Raw genomic sequence first — 19,985 nt, 5'->3', positions numbered from 1 at the left:
TCTACCAGTTCTTCTGGGCAGCCTGGTCTGGTGGTTGGTGACCCTGCCCACATCAGGGGGGGTTGAAACTGGATGATCTTTTAGGTCCTTTTCAACCCAGACCATCCTGTGGTTCCATGATCCTATGATTTAAAAAGTAATACATCCTTTTACAGCAGCTCTTAGTATTTTTCAGCATGTGTATCAAATCCTTCACAATGTGGTCATTCAGACATATGGAAATTTGCGTGAGAATTTGCTGTCTTCTAAATATTTACCAAAGAGAATCAGAAGAAGAGGACAAACTTTTCCATTACACTCTGCAGTTAAATGCCACAAATGTAGGGTTTTTCTTATGGCAGCGCATTGACTCCCTTGCAGAATATTTGAGTGTAAGTGATTTATGTTTTATTATCTCTGGTTGACTTCACTGGCCCGTTCAGAGTCTTGCAGTTGAACTCAGAACAACACATAGGGAAAGCTGGGTCTCGGTGCCTCCTTGTACAGAATAGGGTGTTCAATCTGTTTGCATTCTAAACCCATCAAAAATAACAAAACCCGAATCCTCATACTTTCAGGCACGTTGAGATTGTGAAGCCAATGTTGGCGCTCAGTTTCTGTCCATTTGTCTCCTATCTGCTGCTTCAGAAAAGCTCCATCTCACACTACTGAAGCTGATCTAGAGAAGTTGGGTCCAGAGGAGGACCATGAAGATGATCAGAGGGCTGGAGCACCTCTCTCATGAAGAAAGGTTGAGGGAACTGGGCTTGTTTAGCTTGGAAAAGGCTCCAGGGAAACCTGATTGTGGCATTTTGGTACTTGAAGGGAGCATATAAACAGGAGGGCAAACAACTTTTGAGAGTCGCTGAGAAAGCGCTTATAATTGAATTCTTTCATCATAAGAAAGTTATTTAGAGCAGTATTATTTAATGTATACTTAATGCAAATATGCGATAATTGATGTTAGGTATCTATATGCCTTTTCTTTCTTGTAAACACAGGAGTGAGAAACTTGTTAATACAGGTGAACCAACTGCTACTTGAAGCATGGAGATCCACAGGAATCTTCTTGAAAGCAAGCTTCTTGAATCCCTGTTTTCACGTCAGGTGCCCTTTCTCCGCTCCCTATCAATGGCAGCACAGGTCACGCCGTTTGTGAAGAGACTCAAGTCAGAACACATTCAGCCAGTGCTCAATAAAAACCTTTCTGCGGTATGTCCAAGGTACTGTCACTGTAATTGTCTGGTTATCTACAGGAAAACTCCCATTGCCAGACCATATCTGACTAGCAAGTTCTGCTGACAGGATTTTGGGTAGGTCACGAGTTACTGATAATTTTATGTCCCTGGAGCACGTGTGTTCATCTCTGATTTCTTGAGGCGCTGCCTGCCCCCACGGCGAGAGGCTGTAAGAGCAAAAGGCTGCTGCACACTGGGTAAGAACCCAGGGCTTGTAGATGCCAATACTGCTTCATTCTTGGAACATGTACACAGTAGTGCTCTGCTGTATGTTGGCTTGTGTTCTTCAGAGAAGAAATTTCACTTCAGGAAGAGGATGAATTTTCTTGCCTTACATCAAATTAGTTTGAAACCGCATAGAAATTCAAGGTAACTAATGCAGACTTCTGACAGTAAACCTGTATAGCAGCACACACAAAGCAAGCATGCCCTACCAACCTACTGCTTTCAGATGTTCTGTTCTCTGCCGATGAACTTCTTGAAATGTGAAAAAAAAAAAAAGGTCTCTGACACAGTAGCAGAAAAGCTAGCAAAACTGCACAGAAAGATAGATGCTATAAGGTGCTTGCTGCCTTTCATTCAGTGTCTCTGCCTTTTTCTCCACTTTGTGCGCTATTAGGATATATTAATTTGCTGCCAGGCTGTGCGAATGGAAAGACATACAAGTCAAGGTCAAACATGAACACTTTTTTTTTTTCCAAGAAGACCTGAAAAGCAGCACCTCTTGGGAACTTCAGAATATTTCTTTTTAGCTCCTTTAACTGAAAAGAGGAGGAAATAAAAGCTGAAGTCGACATTAATTAGCTGTCCATACTTACCTGGCTATAGCAGAAAGCTACAAAGGAGAGCTGAGCTGAACAAAAATCTTCTAGAAGTAGTGAAACGCTGTGTGAACCCAAAGGAGACTCCTGGGAGCCAATGTAAAAAAAACAAAAAAAAAATCAGGAAAATAATAAGAAAATAATTCAGCAAAGTAAACAAATGTCATAAAATGAAAGTTGAGAGCAGCCTTCTGAACAAGGGGAGCTGCTGTATCAGTAATTCCTTCAGGCTGATAAGAGTGTGCTCCCACTTCAAACACCTTTTGTGTCTGTACCTGTACCTGGCAGCCTTTCAAAGAAATCTCACACTTTTTTTTCCCCTCCCCCTCCCGACTTTGCATAATAATTAGTATGTGAACATGCTTGTGATTTCTTTACTATTTTAATACAGTCACATCGTAGAGACTTCAGTGAAGTTCGAAATGCCATTGAAGCAGACCTTGCTCCAGAAAGTACGTAGCATAAGCAGACTGGAAAAACAAAGCGCAGAGAAATAGTGTCATCCCTGTGCCATGCAGGGAAAAGCACGTACCAAGCAGCTGTCACTTCAGAAGAGATTCAAGTTCTTTTCAGCCAGTACCCCGCGTCTAACAGCACGCTGCACCAGTTGCTTCACACACTGTGTAATAGAAGGTGAAAAAATCCTTCAGTGAGAAGTGTCATCCATCCTCACATTAGATTTCATCCTCCTTTCGAGAAGTTAGATACAGGCTTATTCCCTGAAGCACAGTTACAATCTCATAATTCTGATTATTTTTGACGTTTATATCTATATGTAGACATTGGCGATCCCTGTCTCGAGTATTAAGTTAGTTCTTTACTCTGACACTGTTCCTACCAGTGTCATCACAGCAGCCCTCTCAAGATACATCTGTATGGGTGACTTCAAGCACCCAAATGTATGCAGGATAGATCACACGGGTGACTTTGGAAGCAGGGGCTACAGCTTTGCCCAGCGTAGTACACAAAGCCTGGGAGACCAGACACAGATCTCTTCAGCTCCAGCCTCTCCCTGATGTAAAATTACAATCCCTAGGAGGGAAGAATAATAATCTGAAAGTCCTAAAGCTGCAAAGTAAAGGAAAACAAAATTATGCGTTTAGTGAATAACACAAAAGATGAGAAAATAACGTAAGAGATGGGCGTGATGGAAATACCTTTCCTGGGGCTAAGTGGGTATTGATGTATTTCCAACCCATAAACAGATTTATGCATGTTCCTGGCTGAAAAGGAGCAGGGTGGAGTTCTAGGCTGTGTTATTACGTCTCTTTACACGTTCTTCTTTCTTGCTTCACAAGCAAAGACAGCAGCAGACGTGAGCAGTGTGTTCTTTTCCCTCTGATCTGGGATTAGTGACAGACATGTCAAGATTTCTCCATCCTTCTGACTATTTGATGACAGGGAAAAAAGGTGGCTCATTATCACTCATCCTTCTCACTCCTTGGCTGTGGAAGCATTATTAAGGGAAGCTAATCCAGGAAAAATTCATTGGAAATCAGGTTTGGGAAGTAATTTAATGGAAAGGGGGGAAAATGAAGAGAGAAGGAATGAGTCGCAGGGAACCAACCTAGATTGTAAATTCAAATGCAAGTGTAATTTTACATTAGTTCCTTCTTGAAGGCCTGTCCTCCATTCTCTTTCTCCTTGGAAGCAAAAGGGAGATCCATGCATTGGCGGTTAAGTTTCAGACAACCTTTGAGAATGCAACATTTTCTTGCAGGATATCCAACCACTGATTTATAACCTCAATGACTGTGTATAATTCCTTCAGGGAATCCCTGCCTCTGACACAGCCCATGAGGGAGGATATGTGAAGAATACACAGGGAAGAGACAGAAGGCCAGGCAGATCTCTAACAACAATTTGTTAACAGGTCAATTTAATCAGCGATTTCCCTCAATGGAACGGGGCTCTCGAGGAATGTAGCAGTTTGAGTGCAATGCAATCCTGCATTACTCTGTGACCTATGCAGGAGAGGACGCCGCAAGAACGTGCCATCCAGATTGCCCACTGAAAAGCACAGGTGAAGAAATACAAGTGTCTCACCTCAGACCAACAGAGGGGAGAGCTGGGCCCCCAGGGACAGCCATTATCTCGCACCTCTTCCCTTCCATCCTTCCCCGAGGTACCCGCTGGTGAAGCTCATTAGCACCGCCGGCTTTTCGCTTAGGGAGAATGTGAATATTAGAGCACGGCGTTGGATTTTAGAGGGAAATTCTTCACTGTCTTCCTGATAGAGCAGCTTTTTGGAACTGCGCCAAAGGCTTTGATCCTAAAACACTTACCTGGGAGCACTAGAGCAGTCCCCATTGACTTAAATGGAACTAATCAAGCGCTTAAATTCAAGTGTTTGCAGATTAAGACCCGTGTTTGTATTTTCAGATCTTATCTACAGAAGAAATTGCACCCATTTACCCAAGTGCTTTTATAAACACGCCTTTATTTAAATGAACGCGGCGTTACTTGTGGATGGGCCGCGACGCGCAGAGTGGTGCCCGTGCCCCGTTCCCAGCGGCACGGAGACGAGAGACAGCTCTCAGCGCAGTGGATGCCGTCAGCGTTTTAATTATGGTCCCAAATACCCGCCGGCCCTGGGCTGAGGGCTGGCAACGGGGCCGGCCGAAGCAGCTCCAGCCGCACGACACCGGCGGCCCCCACAGCGGCCCGTCCCCCTACCCCGCCCCGCGGCAGCTTCCTCTACTCCTCCTCCTCCTCCCCGCCGTCCCCGGCAGGCCTGGCGGAGGTGGGGGCCCTATTGGCGCCGCTGGGGCTGCTCGGGGAAGGTGCGTCTTTGCTCCCCTCCTTCTCTTCCTCCTCTCCGCAGGGAGCCGAGCAGGGCGGGGCGGGAGGCCGAGGGAGCCGTAGGGAAGCGCCTGCCTGGGCTCCTTGTCCTGGCTGGGGGCAAGGAGGGCCGGCGGGCGGCCATGGCGGGGCCTCGGCCGGGCGCTGCCTCGATTCCTTTTCCTGCCGCCCGCTCGCTCTATCTGCGGCTCCACACGAATGGCGCCCTGTCTTCCGCCTGCCTGGAGCCGGTGGGTCACAGCCCTCGGCCCGGCCCCTCCTGCCCTTCCTTCTCTGGAGGACAGATGGCTGTGTGCTGGTAGCTCTGCGGGCCGCCCTGCGCAGCCAGAAGTAATACGTTCCTCCTACTTCCTTCCTCTTGGAGGAAATTAAAACGTATCTCGGTGCCCAGTTGTAGTTGGCCATAGCCACGTGCCTCAGGGCTTTGTGGTCAGTGCGAGGTGAGGCATAGCTGCTCAGGGCTGTCCTGGAAACAGCTGGGCCGAGGAGGATGTTGCTCTGGAAAATGTCACCAGACATGAAACTTACAGATATCAGACGGATAAATCACATAGTCAGGTGTGTTTTATGGCACGTCACGGTGAAGAAATCCAAGCGTGGAAAATGGTCTAGTGCTTCTGAGTAGGAAGTTCTAGTAACTAGTACCAGTTAGGTTTGTTTTGGCAGGACTTCATTCTTCAAAGACTGCTTTTTCCAAGGTAACGCAAAAGGGGAAAGTATGTAAGAGAGTTTTATATACGTGTATAAAATTATATACATATTTCATAGAACTACTAAATATATGAAAGAAAAATCAGGTTAAAAAAAACAACACAAAAAAAAAACAAACCAACAACCCAATGAATTCTGCAAGCCGAAATGGATTTTGCTAAGAAAGTGTTAGATGTGGAGTAGCCCTTCCATGCGGTGGCTGCGTCCGGCAGGTTACAAGTCTGCTCTTGAGTCCTACTGGTTCAAAATACACATGTTGGGTTTATATCTAATTGATGACGGCTTTCTTCTGCCTTCAAGCTGCAGCACTTTGGGACCTGACTTTTCCAGGTGCTGGAAGAGTACCCAAAAGGCTGCTCAGGAAGGGCCATGCATGTTCACCAGCTGGAATCCTGAGTTTGTGGGTTTTAGTTTTAAAATATATATATATATTTCTGTCTGGTTTTCATTCCGTTCAAAATTAGATTAATTTTTACTGTTTCTGGAAACTGTTCCACATCTGGTTGCCTTTTTGTATTGAAGCGTGGTAAGAGCGTATTAACCTGTTGATGAGAGGGGAGTGCGTGGGTGTTTTCTCTTAGAGAGCAATGCTTGCTATGACTGGAGAACAGATTCCCTGTGTGGGAATGAAAGGACTGTTTACATCTCTGTCTTTGTTTATAATGTACCTTTCTTTGCTTGAGACAGTAGGGTTTAAGCCAGGATGAGGGAGGTTAGCCTTGTTTTTTCTTTGGTTACTTTTATGCAAGGACAAAGGCTTTTGTTAAAAGCCATTCTCATGCTTCTGTCACTCCTTAGAACACCTTCCAGTCTGCTCTGATGTTCCTTCTGTTAGATGATTATTATTTTAAATAAGTACAATGCATCTTTCCCCAAAGAAACCTTGTAAAGCCTACTGCATCTGCGAGAGGTCATGAGGCTTCTTTCCTTGTAAACTTTGACTCCTCAGACGCATCTGCTCTATCTTAAATAGCATGTATGAGTTGTGCTTTACAGTGTTGCTTTTCTCAGCTTCAGACTTTAAGATGAAGTCTGTGCAGATAAACTTGGATCGGAGCCGCTGCAGCTTTACAGTTTCATACTAAGCCTTTGTCTTACTCGATCTTGTTTCTTGGTGTTTAAAGTACATATAATTCTTTTGAACAGCAGAACAATAAGATACTAAATCAGATACGAACAGATTGCAAATCTGGGCTGAGGAAGAGCAACCTGGCAGTGACCTCTTTTGGGAGACATCTGTCAGTAAAAGCTCATATAAATTCTTCTTAGTTTTACAACGTGGTTTTGTGAATGTCTGCGTGTCTTTAACACCGGCTCGGGAAAGGAAGCGACTTACGCAGCCTCTTATTGTTGATACGATTGCAGAAACTCATAATGCTCGTGGGATTCATTTATCTATTCCTGCTATAGCACATAAACTTTCTTGTTTTAAGATTGAAAACTTTGTCTTGTCATTTCTTCCTTCCTTTCCAGTTGTGGGAGGATGAAAATGAAGGATGGCAGTACATCTAAGAGATAGCAGCTGCAGGGGTGAAATATTTTGCTTAAAAAAAAGTACTTTGAGCGTAGAAATGTACGAAACGATTACAATCTTGAAGTTCTGCAGTTCTTTCTCTTCTGTCTGGACAGGAAATATTATCTGTCAAAAACTGCACTGCGGTAATCTTTCACGTTTTTGTTACCAAATGTCTACAATAATCACAAGGTACTGAAATGAATGTAAGTTCTTTCTTCATTTGACCCCTCAGTTACTTACATTTTTCACTCTGATGGCAATAGTGAATTTTGGGCTCTGCTTTGTAATCTCCTAAATGCCAATTACTCGGTTAAGTCAAAAGCTCTGGCAGAATCTGCGGACAATGTTCTACTCTTTCTTTTTGTTGTTTAAACTTTACAATAGAAGACAGAAATGTGTGTCAGCTTGAGAAAAACGTTAACCTCATTAGCCTGTAGTTTTAAAAATGATACTGTGGGTATTGTGATCCTACAAGAGGCTGTTGAGATCGATACTGTTTGGTTTGCTCTGTTTTAAACAGAGAACATTGAGACACTCAGCTCATTTGGATTTCTTATTTCTGTGGTGCTCAGGGATATGATTTAGTGGAGGGTTTTTAGAGTTAGGGTACTGGTTAGGCTGCGGTTGGACCTGATGATCTTCAGGGTCTTTTCCAACCTGGGTAATTCTATGATTCTATGATTCTGCCCAGATATGAAGAATAGTAAAATTCTCCTGGAGTCTTTTAACAACCCCAGGCAATCCTACAGGCTTGGGGAGGTGTGGCTGGAAAGCTCCCAGACGGAAAGGGACCTTGGTGTGCTGATGGACAGTCGGCTGAATATGAGCCAGCAGTGTGCCCAGGTGGCCAAGAGGGCCAATGGCAGCCTGGCTTGTATCAGGAATGGTGTGGTGAGCAGGACTAAGGAAGTCATCCTGCCCCTGTACTCAGCATTGGTGAGGCCTCACCTCGAGTACTGTGTCCAGTTTTGGGCACCTCAGCACAAGAAAGACATGGAGGTACTGGAGCAGGTCCAGAGAAGGGCAACGAGGCTCGTTAAGGGCTTGGAGAATCAGCCCTATGAAGAGAGGCTAAGGAAGCTGGAGCTGTTTAGTATGAGGAAGAGGAGGCTGAGGGGAGACCTTATTGCCGTCTTCCAGTACCTGAAAGGTTCTTACAGTGAGAGTGGGGCAGGTCTCTTCTCACTAGTGACAAGTGACAGGACGAGGGGAAATGGCCTTAAGTTGCGCCAGGGCAAGTTTAGGTTGGATATTAGAAAGAACTTCTTTACAGAAAGGGTGGTTAGGTACTGGAATGGGCTCCCCAAGGAGGTGGTTGAATCGCCATCCCTGGATGTGTTTAAGAGCCGTTTGGATGTGGTACTCAGGGATATGATTTAGCAGAGGTTTGTTGTTGTGGTGTTGTTTCGTGGTTGTTTTTTAAGAGATGGGGTACTGGTTAGGCTGCGGTTGGACTTGATGATCTTCAAGGTCTTTTCCAACCTGAGTAATTCTATGATTCTATGATTCTAAGTCTAGTTAGCATAGATCTGTATGAAGAATTTTCTCCATAGCGATTATGAGGGAGAAAAGTAAAGATTCCTTTGGTTTAGTTGCTGCCAAATTGGGATTCAGTTGAAATATTCAGCGAACAGGTATTTGGATCAAAAAGTATCTCTTAGAAGCTGTTTCTCTGTAGCACCCGTTGCAGTGAGAGGTGTGGAAAAAGATCTGCAATCATAAAACCTGGCTGTAAAAGAAAAGAAAGATTCTAGTTAGATATTTCTTAATTCTTAACCTGCCAAGATGAATTGTAAGTCGAGGTGCTGTATGTTACAGTGAGAGGAGGCTAATCTCAGGTAATGTGTCATAGCCTTTGATTACATTGAAAGAAATACCAACAACGAAGCAGAATTACATTAAACTTGCTCAGCTGACCATCCTGCCTTCAGTAGAACAGTGGCATTTGCCACTGGTTCAGGATTTGTCCAAACCTGTTTTGTGACCCCACTGATTTTTGCTTGGCTGGCAGTTGTCACCATTGTGAAGCCTGTTTTAACATCAGTTTAGCAAGGAAACAGTTCTGGTTTTTAGTCTGTTTGATTTTTCTTTTTATTTCTTCTTTTTGCAGTTGCTGGTTGTGGCGTCTGATCTTTTACTCGCATGCAGCAGTAGTACATTTCCTGCTAGAACACTATGGATGAAAGGGAATGAGATCACTCCTCCCTTAATTTTTCTAGCTTTCATCCATTACTTGTATATTGATATCCCGTGCCTTTAATTTCTGTATTACTTTTTTTCCCTTTGTTTTTTGGAGGAGGCACTTGACTAAATTTACATAAGACAAGTGAGTTGAAAGTAATTTGGTGTTTCAAGTAGCCCCACAAAAGGCGCTTACGTAATATTGTGAGTGTGCCAATAGACATTTGAGAAAAGAGTGTGCTTTTTTTTTGAGGCTTTAAAATGAGATCTGAGGCTGTAGACTCAGCTGTTGAAAACTAAAGCATAAATCTGATTCATCTGAAATGGTTTTGCTTTCTACTCTCCACAGGTTTTAGGGTTAGTGTTTCTGATCTTGTCGATTCTTCTTGTTCTGAATGACAGGGCTCACCTCCTAGGACTCTCTAGTTGTGCTCTCCCATACAAAACACGGTTGTCCTTCCTTGGCTGGCTGCAAAAACACTTCTTGGAATTATACCCTGTTGAAATCCTTCATTGCTTTGGAAGCAAACAAAAATTAAGTAACTGATTTGTTTCAGGTTGATCATATATTGCACTGGGCAGTGAATATTTTCTGTTGTGACAACCAGCTAAGTTGTCATAATAATACCAGAAAAGTGTATCACTAACTGCAGGTGATGTATTCAGCACTACCAAGAATTATAGAGAGCAGACAGTTTCTACCTTCTTGATGCAATGTGAGATACCCTACAAGGAGAAGTCAGCTTGATTTTAATTACTAGTTGAGTTGAGTTTGGTTATCTTTAAATAGTTGTTAGGTAAAGAGTTATAGGGGGTGTTAAGAAGGAAAAAGAAAAAAGGGGCTGTAGAAGAGGCTGGAAAAGTTCTTTGCATCTGTTCTGAGTTAATTCCTGGTCAAATCCAGCTGCAGTTGCTGCAGAGGTTTCCACCTCAGCCACCCATCCATCCCTTTGCCCAAGGCTCTTCAGTAGCAGAGGTGATGGAAGGAGCAGTTTTCAGGATGCTTTTTAGGATGTCTGCACTGCCACAGTCCAACCTTGCTTTGAGTAGGACACCCTCATTTTCTCCTTGACAATAACCTGCTGGTACTAATGCTTATGATTAATTTCTGGAAACAAGAATGGATGTATTTTTCACTGGATTGGTTCCCAGAACCAGCGTGCTGCCTGACCACATGAGCAGTGTTCTGGTGTGAGTGAAAGGCAGCTGGGAGGACAGAGCCACTGTAGCTGTGACTTATATGGACTTAAGCCATGACTGGTCCAAACTGCATAGCCCATCAGCTGTTAACATACACCTGTGCTTATTTGCATACTCATTACTGCCAACCCAAGATCTCTGATTCATGTTTTGTTTTGGAGTTATCTGTTAGGACCAAAGAGAAACTTGACTGAAGGGTGATAATGAACACAAATCACTCCATGGCCATTCTTCAAGGAATAATCAAATGAGGACAGATGTGCTTGTTTCCAGCATGTCGTACTGCCTGAACCAGCAAATACATCTTGCATTGCAGCTTTATCTGGGGTACAGTCCAGTCATAACTATTATAAAGACCCAACATAGCCAAACCCAACTCATCTGGCAGGAGTGGATCTTACAGAGTTGTTGGGTAGTTGCCTCACTTTGGACTGCTGTAGAACCACAGGGCACCTCTGAATTCTTCTAGCAAATCTGGTGCCTGATCTAGAAGAAATGTGGGGGGAGCAGCTTGCCCTGATAGACAGAGCATCTCTTTGCAGTTTGCTGTGCTCATTGCAGGTAACAGCTGCCTTCAGCCTCCCTCCTTAATTTTGGCTGAGGCAACGAATTTTTTGTTTCATTGGAAACAGATATAATAAAGAATAAAATGATTATCTGTCTGTGTTTACATATGGCTGTAGGTGAGCTGAAAACTCATTAGCAAGGCTTTTTCCCTAGAGAAAAATGTATTTTTCAGTGTGGTTTTTTTTCTGTTAGCAGTTCTCTCATTGCTCATAGGTCTAAGTTTTTGGCTCAGAGTATTGCTTTTGAGTAAAGATAATCCTATTGACACAACAGCAGTAAGTTCATAAGTGAGCAAGACTTCATGCTTTCCGTAGAATGGGAATTTTGGCACAGCTGGAAATCCTGATGTATTTTTTTTTCTTCCACATCATGCTCTCCTGTCTAATGTTATTTGTACTTTAACAGTCTGTGAAAATTGCATTATGGTTTAAGCTTTTAAGCTTTTAAGGTTTAAGCTGAACAAAGTTAATGTGTGCTTTAAGTTTTATTTGAAGAGATATCTGTTACCAATGGTGATATATCCCGTGTTTCTTGGATCCAAATCATATGGCAAATTTTATTTAAAGTAGGAGGATAAAAAACAAACATACAAAGTGAAGCCTGTTTTGGTGACCCCGATGTTAAGTCGGAAGATGAACCCAACAGCTAAAATCCATTTGGGCTGTGTACATGTGTCTGTGAAGCATATCTGGATTCTATATACTCGTTTGTTTTTCTGAAACTAGAGCCATTGTCTGGGATTATGGTGCGGCCCTCACAGCGATCTGAGCACTGAGTTATACCCCGCACTCTTGTCAGACCCACCACCAATGCTTTTGTAGGTCTCAAGTGTTTACCAAAGTCAGAGCAGTTATTCTGGGGAGAGAAATAATAAGTAGGCATTTCACTTTCTAACTTTTTTCTTTTTCCTTTCACTTGCTGCTTTATCTCATTTGGCGTTTCCTCGTTACGGTAGTGCTGGAAGATGTGGGTACTTCTCTATTGCATCTTAACAGCGTGTTGGTTTTAGAATCAAATGTATTTAGATGTCTGTTTTCTGAAAATGTAGAACATGCAGCCTAGTTAGCAGCATGTAAACAGAAGTGGGAGCATGGGAAAGTTCCTTTGAAGAATGTTACATGAAAGTAACTATTGTGAGCTTATCACTGTGTGAACTCTCTGTAAAAAGAAATAGATGCACAGCGGATAAATAATAATAACTAGAGTAGGCATCTTGTACAACCTTCCAAAATGAACTAAATAAAGCATGCTATCTAATGTCTCCTCTCCCAGCAGAGGAGTGGCATAGAAAGGATGAAAGTCAGCTAATGCTGGCCTTTTGCTTGGGAAACATTGTCAGCTGTGGTGAGGGAACAGCTGGCAGAGAGCATCACTGCGACTGTGAATGGAGGACTGTGAGAGCTCAGCTGCTCTTCTGTAAGCAGGAGGTAACTTTACTGTAGAAAGAGCTTTAATCTGTCAATGAGATGGGGAATCTGTTTAAGACATGCAGACTTTTTGATGACTTCTCTGCTCTCCAGATGGACTTAAGTGTTCTGTGGTCAACAAGTAGGACTGTGGTAAGCATGAAGTCGGGGCTGCAAGGTTAGTGCTGATCTGCACCCATTGATAACTGGGATGTTTTGGCCACTTTTGAAGGATCAATTGTAGTTTTATGCAAACTCCACCCGAGAATTGTTCCTTCTTGTGAGCTAACACGTGTGATAAAATCTATGCCACAATATGGGTAACTGATTCTTAAGTGATACTTTATGTATCCTCCAGTATCAGTTTCATTTTAATTGGCACTTACATTTCAGTTTATGAAGGGACTGACCATCATCTGGATTTGCTAAAGGAGTACCAGTGTTAGGCTCCTTATTCATGATGTGTGTAAAGCCCCTGAATTTTGTACAGTATATGACAAGGCACGTGGGTGGTTTTGAAGATCGCCAGTCTCTAAAAATGCATAATATCACAGAATCATAATCATAGAACAGCCTGAGATGAAAGAATCATCGAGTCCAACTCCCGTCTCCACACAGGACCACCCCAAATTCAGACCCAGTGTCTGAGCTGTGTCCAAACGCTCCCTGCACTCCGGCACTCGGGGCCGTGCCCACTGCCCTGTGCAGCCCGTTCCATCCCACCGCCCTCTGGTGCAGACCCTGTCCCTCACCCCCAGCCACCCCTCCCCTGCCGCAGCTCCATGCCGTTCCCTCGGGCCCTGTCGCTGTCACACAGAGCAGAGCTCAGCGCTGCCCCTCCGCTCCCTGTCAGGAGCTGCAGCCGCCATCAGGCCTCCCCTCAGCTCCTCTGCACTGAGCAAACCCGGCGGCCTCAGCCACTCCTTTTCTGACTTCCAGTTAAATTGGAGTGCTCTGTCCGTGTTAATTGTGCAAACTTTTGTCTGCTTAGTGATGAGTCTTGTGACTAGAAACATAGAGGTGACATTCCCAAAGTGGTATTTGCAGAGGGCTACTTACCAGGTAGGGTAAAAGCCAGAGGTGCCCCAGTACAAGGGAGCCCTCCCCACTTTGCTAACATGGTAGTTAAATAGTGATTTAAAGAAGAACTGGCTTCATCTCCTACTGTGTTCCAGGCTACTTCACATTGCTGTGAGAAGATCTTGATTGTAGGTAAACTTACTACAGCAGACCTATAAGTTTTGGCTGTGACATGCAAGAGCAGGACAGAGTGAGAAACTTAGGGTCAGGCAACAGAGCTGTGGCTCTCCAGGCAGTGGTGCAGCAGTGGCCTAGGAGGAATGCTTTAGCTGTTTTGTTTCCTGCTGAACTTCTTTGGCCTTATTTAATCTCTAAGTATTATTGGGCAGGTGCAGTTTTAAAGTCATGTCAGTGCAAAGACAGAGAGATGTCTTCACATAATATTTGCAGAAAGAGTGTTGATCACATTCTGCCTTGAATAGTATTGCAGATGCTACAAAGCGTGTGCCAGATGCTGTAAAATGTGTGCCAGAAAATGTCATATACGAATACACAGTCAGCTCCAGTTTGCCAAAATCAGTATTCTCCCTTGACATGATGCTGAAGTACAGTATCAGCTTTTGTGTAGTCACGTTCAAGACTATGTCAAGTATCCGAGTCAGACAGAGTACCACAGATAGTAGGACAGCTAGAACAAAGCACCTCTGAGTGTTTTAGAGAAGGAATCTCCATTTCTTTCTCTAATATCAGGAGATTCAAACAATAACTGTATTGAGAAAAGGCAGTTTCAAGGTTCAGTAAACCACTTTTCTTCTCACAGATATTTCTTGCTGTGTTGGAAAGCCGTTTCCAGTGCAGCTCATAAATAAGTTTTAGCTTTGGTGCTTTTGGTCATTTATTGTGAAACTGCTGTTGGTGTTTGTGCAAATATGTTCTGTGGTGCCTCTGCATATGCATCTGTGCAAGTCCGAGACGCTTAATTTTGCTTGCAGAGTTACTTGTATTAACAACATTATCTAAAATATATTACAATATAGTAATTATGTCATTTTTGGTCTTTTTCTAAGAACTTACTTGATGAAAATTTGAAAAGAAATCAAACAAGCAAACAATCATTTCCTGCAACCGATGGCTTCAAGTCTCTTTGAAAATGCTGTTCAAAGGCGATGGCTACTGATCCTGAATCTGAGAACTATACTCTATGCATAATCTACCTTTAACTTGAGGGATGATTCGTCATGTAAGCATGTTAATAAAAAGCAGTTGTGGTTTATGGTAAGTGATGCTGTTAGTCCAGTGCTACTATACTCAAATACTTTAATTTGAGCACATGAATAGTACTTCTATGTACTGAGAAGTAAACACAGCCCTCCAAAAGATGCTTTAGACAATCTTTAACTCCATTTTGAACATCTGCTCAGATTTATGCTGTTACTTCTGGCTGTTTTATATAGGAGTTCCTTCTGTTTTCAGTCTTCTGCTTAGAATGTTAATTCATCAAAGGGTATTGAGGTATTAAGAAACTGGTGCTCATTCAGACATCAGTTGTTGTTTGTCTCTCAGCCCTGTGCTCCTCTCTTTCCCACAAAAAAACAGAGGAACCACGACATACTGTAGGTATAAGTTAACGAGATGTTTCTTTGAGAACTACATATTCCAAATTAACTTCTTCATTTTGCATTGATATACTTTGATGTGAGAATTTTATGCATCTCGCCTTCCCGGTGTGTATTTTCCCACTCTTAAAATGTAAAGTTTTGGATGCTTAAGTAACATTTTCTAACCTGTAACAGACAGTAGCTGTTTCCTCACATCACCTCCATGAGGAATCCTTGGAGTCACTGCATAACAATTCTGGATAGAAGCAAGCCAGCTGTGTTAGCGTGAACAAAGTAAATGGAGACACACTTTGCGAAATACTTATTACCAGCAGACTGAATACTTTTAATTGTTTACTTTTAGAAAGTTTTCACTCTGCTCGATCAAAAATCTTAAACACATCTTTAAAAAAATCAGTTTGGAAGTAGAATTGCTTGACTCAGAAAAGCAGGAATTGCCGCTCACTTGTGTCAGCATTTGTCACTGTTCTCTCTCTGTATAACTGCTGTGTGTACTCCACGGTGTACTCTTTTTTCCTTGTTTTGACTTTCATTTCCAGTTGACTCTTTGTAATACGACCATATGCCTCACTGCAGAAAGCTTTTGACTGCTCCTCTTGGCGGTATCAGCAAAGAGAGATTGAATGGCCCTGCTAATTGAAATGTATTTTGTGGTGTTACTGAGTTGGAGATGTCACTTTTGGGTTCCTCCTCTTTCAATTACTCATCCATTCTGTCTGTTTGTAGTTGTCAGTTTTTAATGGCAAGCTTACCTCCAAATATCTGCAGTGGCTGGCACTGTGGACTGAATCCAAATTGGGCTGGCTGGCTGACTGCCTCTTAATAAACAACAACGACAACAGCAAAGAAACATTTATAGCAATAGATTTCTCCTATAGTAACTAACTGATTTATTGTTCTTTCTTTTCCTGCAGTAGCAAAATTGTTGAATAATTTTTTGCCTTTTCAATGGCAGTGAAAAATAACTAGAAGTTAAAATCTGGAATCAGAACCTCCTTGTGCCTAGTAGCTGCACTGATCAAAGTAGGCAAACGTGTGCTGTGCTGACGGGTAGTTTTGGCTAGGAAATAGTACTGGTGCTTTCCTGACCTCCAGCTTTGCAAATCTATTTCTGAAAATTGGCTGAAAATGAGTTCAGGCTCTTTACGTATATTTATCTTGTTTACAGGTTCTTCTTGATTCTTGCATTTAAACATTTTAACCCCCTTTTTATTTTGTTCTTACCAGATTGCATTGCAGGCTACTTTGGCATGGCGGCCCCAGCTGTACTTTGCCACTGAGCAATAGCAGTTTACTTCTGATGCTGATATGTTGAAATCTAATATGATATTTGAGTGCTAGTATTATGCCTGATTGAACATGATAAAATCATCAACAACGTACTTAATAGCATGTCCCATTGAAATTAATATCTTTTCCCACTCTTAATATGAATAAATGAATGTATGCATCGCAAAGATAATTTTTCTGTCGCCTTTAGGGAGCAATACTTCATGCTGTGGCTTTTTATATGGTTGTATTTACAACTTCACACTTGTTACTCTGGAAGGAGACAGCTTGGTGGATATATCTTACAGTAAGGAGGCGGAGGACTAGGATGTCAGCTTTTTAGCAAATCCAGCAGTGTGTTCATCGTATTTGTGTGCTTCACAAAACCCCTTGAATGCTGATACTCTAAGCGTATGATGAACAGTTTTTCTTGTGACTATGGAGGGACTGTATAAAGTACAGAGATAATCAGAAAAGTTATAGTTATTTCAATAAGGAAAAATTATTAAGTATTTCATTATAATCAGCAATGCAGTGCAATAATATATTCTGATTTAATTGGGAATTGTTAGTATATCTAAATAATAGGATTGGAGGTGGATGGAGTAAAGCAGCTGAAGTGGTTGAATGCATTTGAAAATGTATGCATTTCTTCTTTAATAACATGTATTACTGACTGACTTAAAATGAAGTTTTATTCGGATGCTCACTGGTGGCAGGTGACAGGATGAGGGGAAATGGCCTCAGGTTGCACCAGGGTAAGTTTAGGTTGGATATCAAGGAAAAACTCTTCACAGAAAGGGTTGTTAAGCACTGGCATAGGCTCCCCAGGGAGGTGGTTGAGTCACCATCCCTGGATGCATTTAAAACCGTTTGGATGTGGTGCTCAGGGACATGGTTTAGCCGAGGGTTGTTAGTTAGGGTACTATGGTTGGACTCGATGTTCTTAAAGGTCTTCTCCAACCTGAGCAATTCTATGATTCTGTGATTCTATGATTTGTAGGTATGCACTCATAGTGGAATGCTACATATAGAAAAGCTAATAATTTTATGTAAATGCTTACCAAACCAGATGTGTCACTTCTGAAAACTTGATCTGTCACACTCTGTCGCATAATTACCTATTTTAGTGCTTCATTTTGGCAAGAAAAAAAAAAAAAAAAGCAACCAACCCAGCCCATCAACATTTGTAATGTGCAGTCAGGTTGAAAAACTCTGATTTAATAGTTGTCAGGAGGCACTAAAGTATTTGTATTTTCTGGTGGAGCAGCTCAAAGCACAGACGTGTGTTCTGTGGGACTGGCTGCTGTGGTGCTAGGCTGCTGTGGGAGCAGAGCCACGTGCCCAGGTGTGCCAGCTGCATGGCATTGTGGTGGCTCTGGGCTTCCTTGGGGCCAGCTTGAGACAGTGACCAGACCTGCTCTGGCTGCTGTTAAAGATCACTTTGCTCCTGTTACAGCTTCCATCCATCAGCATTAGCAGGTAATGCTGTCCAGTGATATGAACGAGTCATATCTTCTGTTCTAGCCTTAGTTCTGGTATAGGATTATTCGTCCTGGTATATGTTACATCTTTTGGCCAGATGCAATCTACTTGTCTTTTAATGAAGCATAATCTTTTGCTGAAGGCAAAAAGTTCAACCTGTCTGTTTGTTCATAGGGCATTCACAATCAAGAAGTGTTCCCTAAATTAATATGAGGCTACAGTGTTTATGTCCTTCGAAGAGGTGTGCATGAGTATATTTCTTTTTTTTCCATCCTTCTGTATCTGAATTTCTTTACTGTTGTTTTCTTGCTTTGAATGTTTCTGTTCTGTTACTCTTGTCTAAAAATCCCTCTGAATCCTCATATTTTGCCTCTGAAAAGATTATGTACTCTCTTTTGAGGACTGTGCTTTGAATGCATGTTAAGCATCAGCTGCTGCATGACCTACGTGTTGTTCTCTGCCTGTGTCTTAGAATTGTCTTGGCTGCCGCAGCTTCATAGGGAATTTGCAGGATGGTTCCTGTAGCTTCACTGATAGGGAACTGCATGTCAAGATTACTACCTTTCTCTTGAACAGCATCTGCTGAGTAAGCTTATAGCAAGGTAGATTGCTATTCTGAGGCTTGGAGGTGTAGGAGGAGTTGAGTGCAGTTCTTGTTGCTGCTTCCCTCCTGTGTGAAGCTGCAGTACTTCCCTCACAGAGTGTGAATAGCCTGTGTTTTCTTTGGCCAGATGGGGAGATACATTTGTGGTGTCTCGAAGTATATCTGGGCTTTTTCTGTTTTGATCCTTAGCTCTCTTTTGAACTTCCCATTGTGACATGAAATCAGTATCACTACCTGGTTGGACATGCTTGTAAACTGCTAGGCTGTAGTTATCTTTTCAAGGATTTCATGATGTATCTTAGGTTGCAGTAAATGACGATAGTTCTTCTGAAGCCAGTAAGGGTAGAACAGCTCAGGATTTGATGTTTAATCTGGAGTTTTAGACTTTGTGGTCAAGTATGATAAGATTCGGTATTGTATGCAAAGTCTTGTATCCATATTGTGTAACACTCTTCCTTTCCTTAGCTTTAGGCATAACAAGCTAATTTTAAGGACTTTGTAACACAAATGATCATTTTGACTGTATGTTCCCAAAGCCAGGAATTTTTAACTGATTTGGAACAAAATTTTCTCTCAGATGAGGATTCTTAACAACTCTGGAAGAGCAGTCTGAGAAACGTCTGCTTTCTTGCTTTACTCTTCAAGATTATAAAATGTCTTTGTTTTCTTTCTCCCTTATCTTTCTAAGTGATGGAAGAGCTCTGTGACTTTATTTTTAGGCAGAAATCTCCTCTTCACTTTGCAAGTCCACCTAACCTTCCAGCCATTCTACTCCACAGCTGTCACAACAAACTTTCTCTCAGCTGCTATTAACTGTATCAGACAGCACTGTGCAGCATGTGAGTTTGTTACCCTGGGGCTTTTCAGTCTATTTTAATGTTATCAAAATCACTGTGTGATTTCAAGGTTTCCTACATTCCTTGGAGGAAAATCAAGCGGTGTGTGGTTAGGAAGCCGATAGGTACCTTACAGATTTAGCAGAAATTAAGTGGTTAATATCCTTAATTTACTGTTTTCTCTTTCCCCCGTTTCCCATAACCACGACTCTTGTGAACTCTTTGCATCCATTTGTCGTATTTTCAGCTGGGATTTGGGGGGAAGCTTTGCCACACTGAACCAGAAGCATTGCTTTCCTTCTTGTTTCTCTTATTTCCGTTCCCTCTGCCCCTCTTTCAGTTATCTGATGGCTAGAGATAGAATTCTCAGAAGATGCATTCTTTTTCTATTATCTTTTCTGCCACAGTTTTCCATCTGTTACACGTGAGTAATTTGTATTATAATGATGGTAATGGTTGTACCAAAGGTTAGCTGTTTACAGATGAGGTAGGCTAAGGCTGTTCTTTAAAATGGTGCCTGAAAAGATGAAGATCCCAATGATCTTGCCCTTTTACTTCAAAGAGAATAGTTAACTGTGGACAAATGGATTAGACAGTAGGTTCAAGCATCTTTAAAGTAGCTTCTTAGCTGCTATTAAATGCATTTATTACACTGTCTGCATGTCGTAGGTAACGTGCTGTATATTTTATTCCCTTATAGCACTCATGAGAGCTGGAAAATACTTCTTCCT

The 19,985-nt window shown here is 42.3% G+C and overlaps 1 protein-coding gene across 1 annotated transcript in view; it reads left to right on the top strand.

Annotated features, from left to right (window-relative positions):
- The first annotated feature begins 4,701 nt into the window (after positions 1 to 4,701).
- CPQ (carboxypeptidase Q) overlaps positions 4,702 to 19,985 on the top strand; it is a 153,201-nt gene continuing 137,917 nt past the window's right edge. Inside the window, exon 1 of the mRNA XM_072328974.1 lies at positions 4,702 to 4,821. The gene's annotated coding sequence lies outside the window, so the exon portion shown is untranslated. The remainder of the gene's footprint in view (positions 4,822 to 19,985) is intronic.

Source organism: Excalfactoria chinensis, chromosome 2 (genome assembly GCF_039878825.1).
Source record: "Excalfactoria chinensis isolate bCotChi1 chromosome 2, bCotChi1.hap2, whole genome shotgun sequence".
In the NCBI taxonomy this organism is placed as follows: domain Eukaryota; kingdom Metazoa; phylum Chordata; class Aves; order Galliformes; family Phasianidae; genus Excalfactoria; species Excalfactoria chinensis.
The sequence above is the reverse complement of the archived record's forward strand: the minus strand, read 5'-3'. Positions and strand labels throughout refer to the sequence as shown.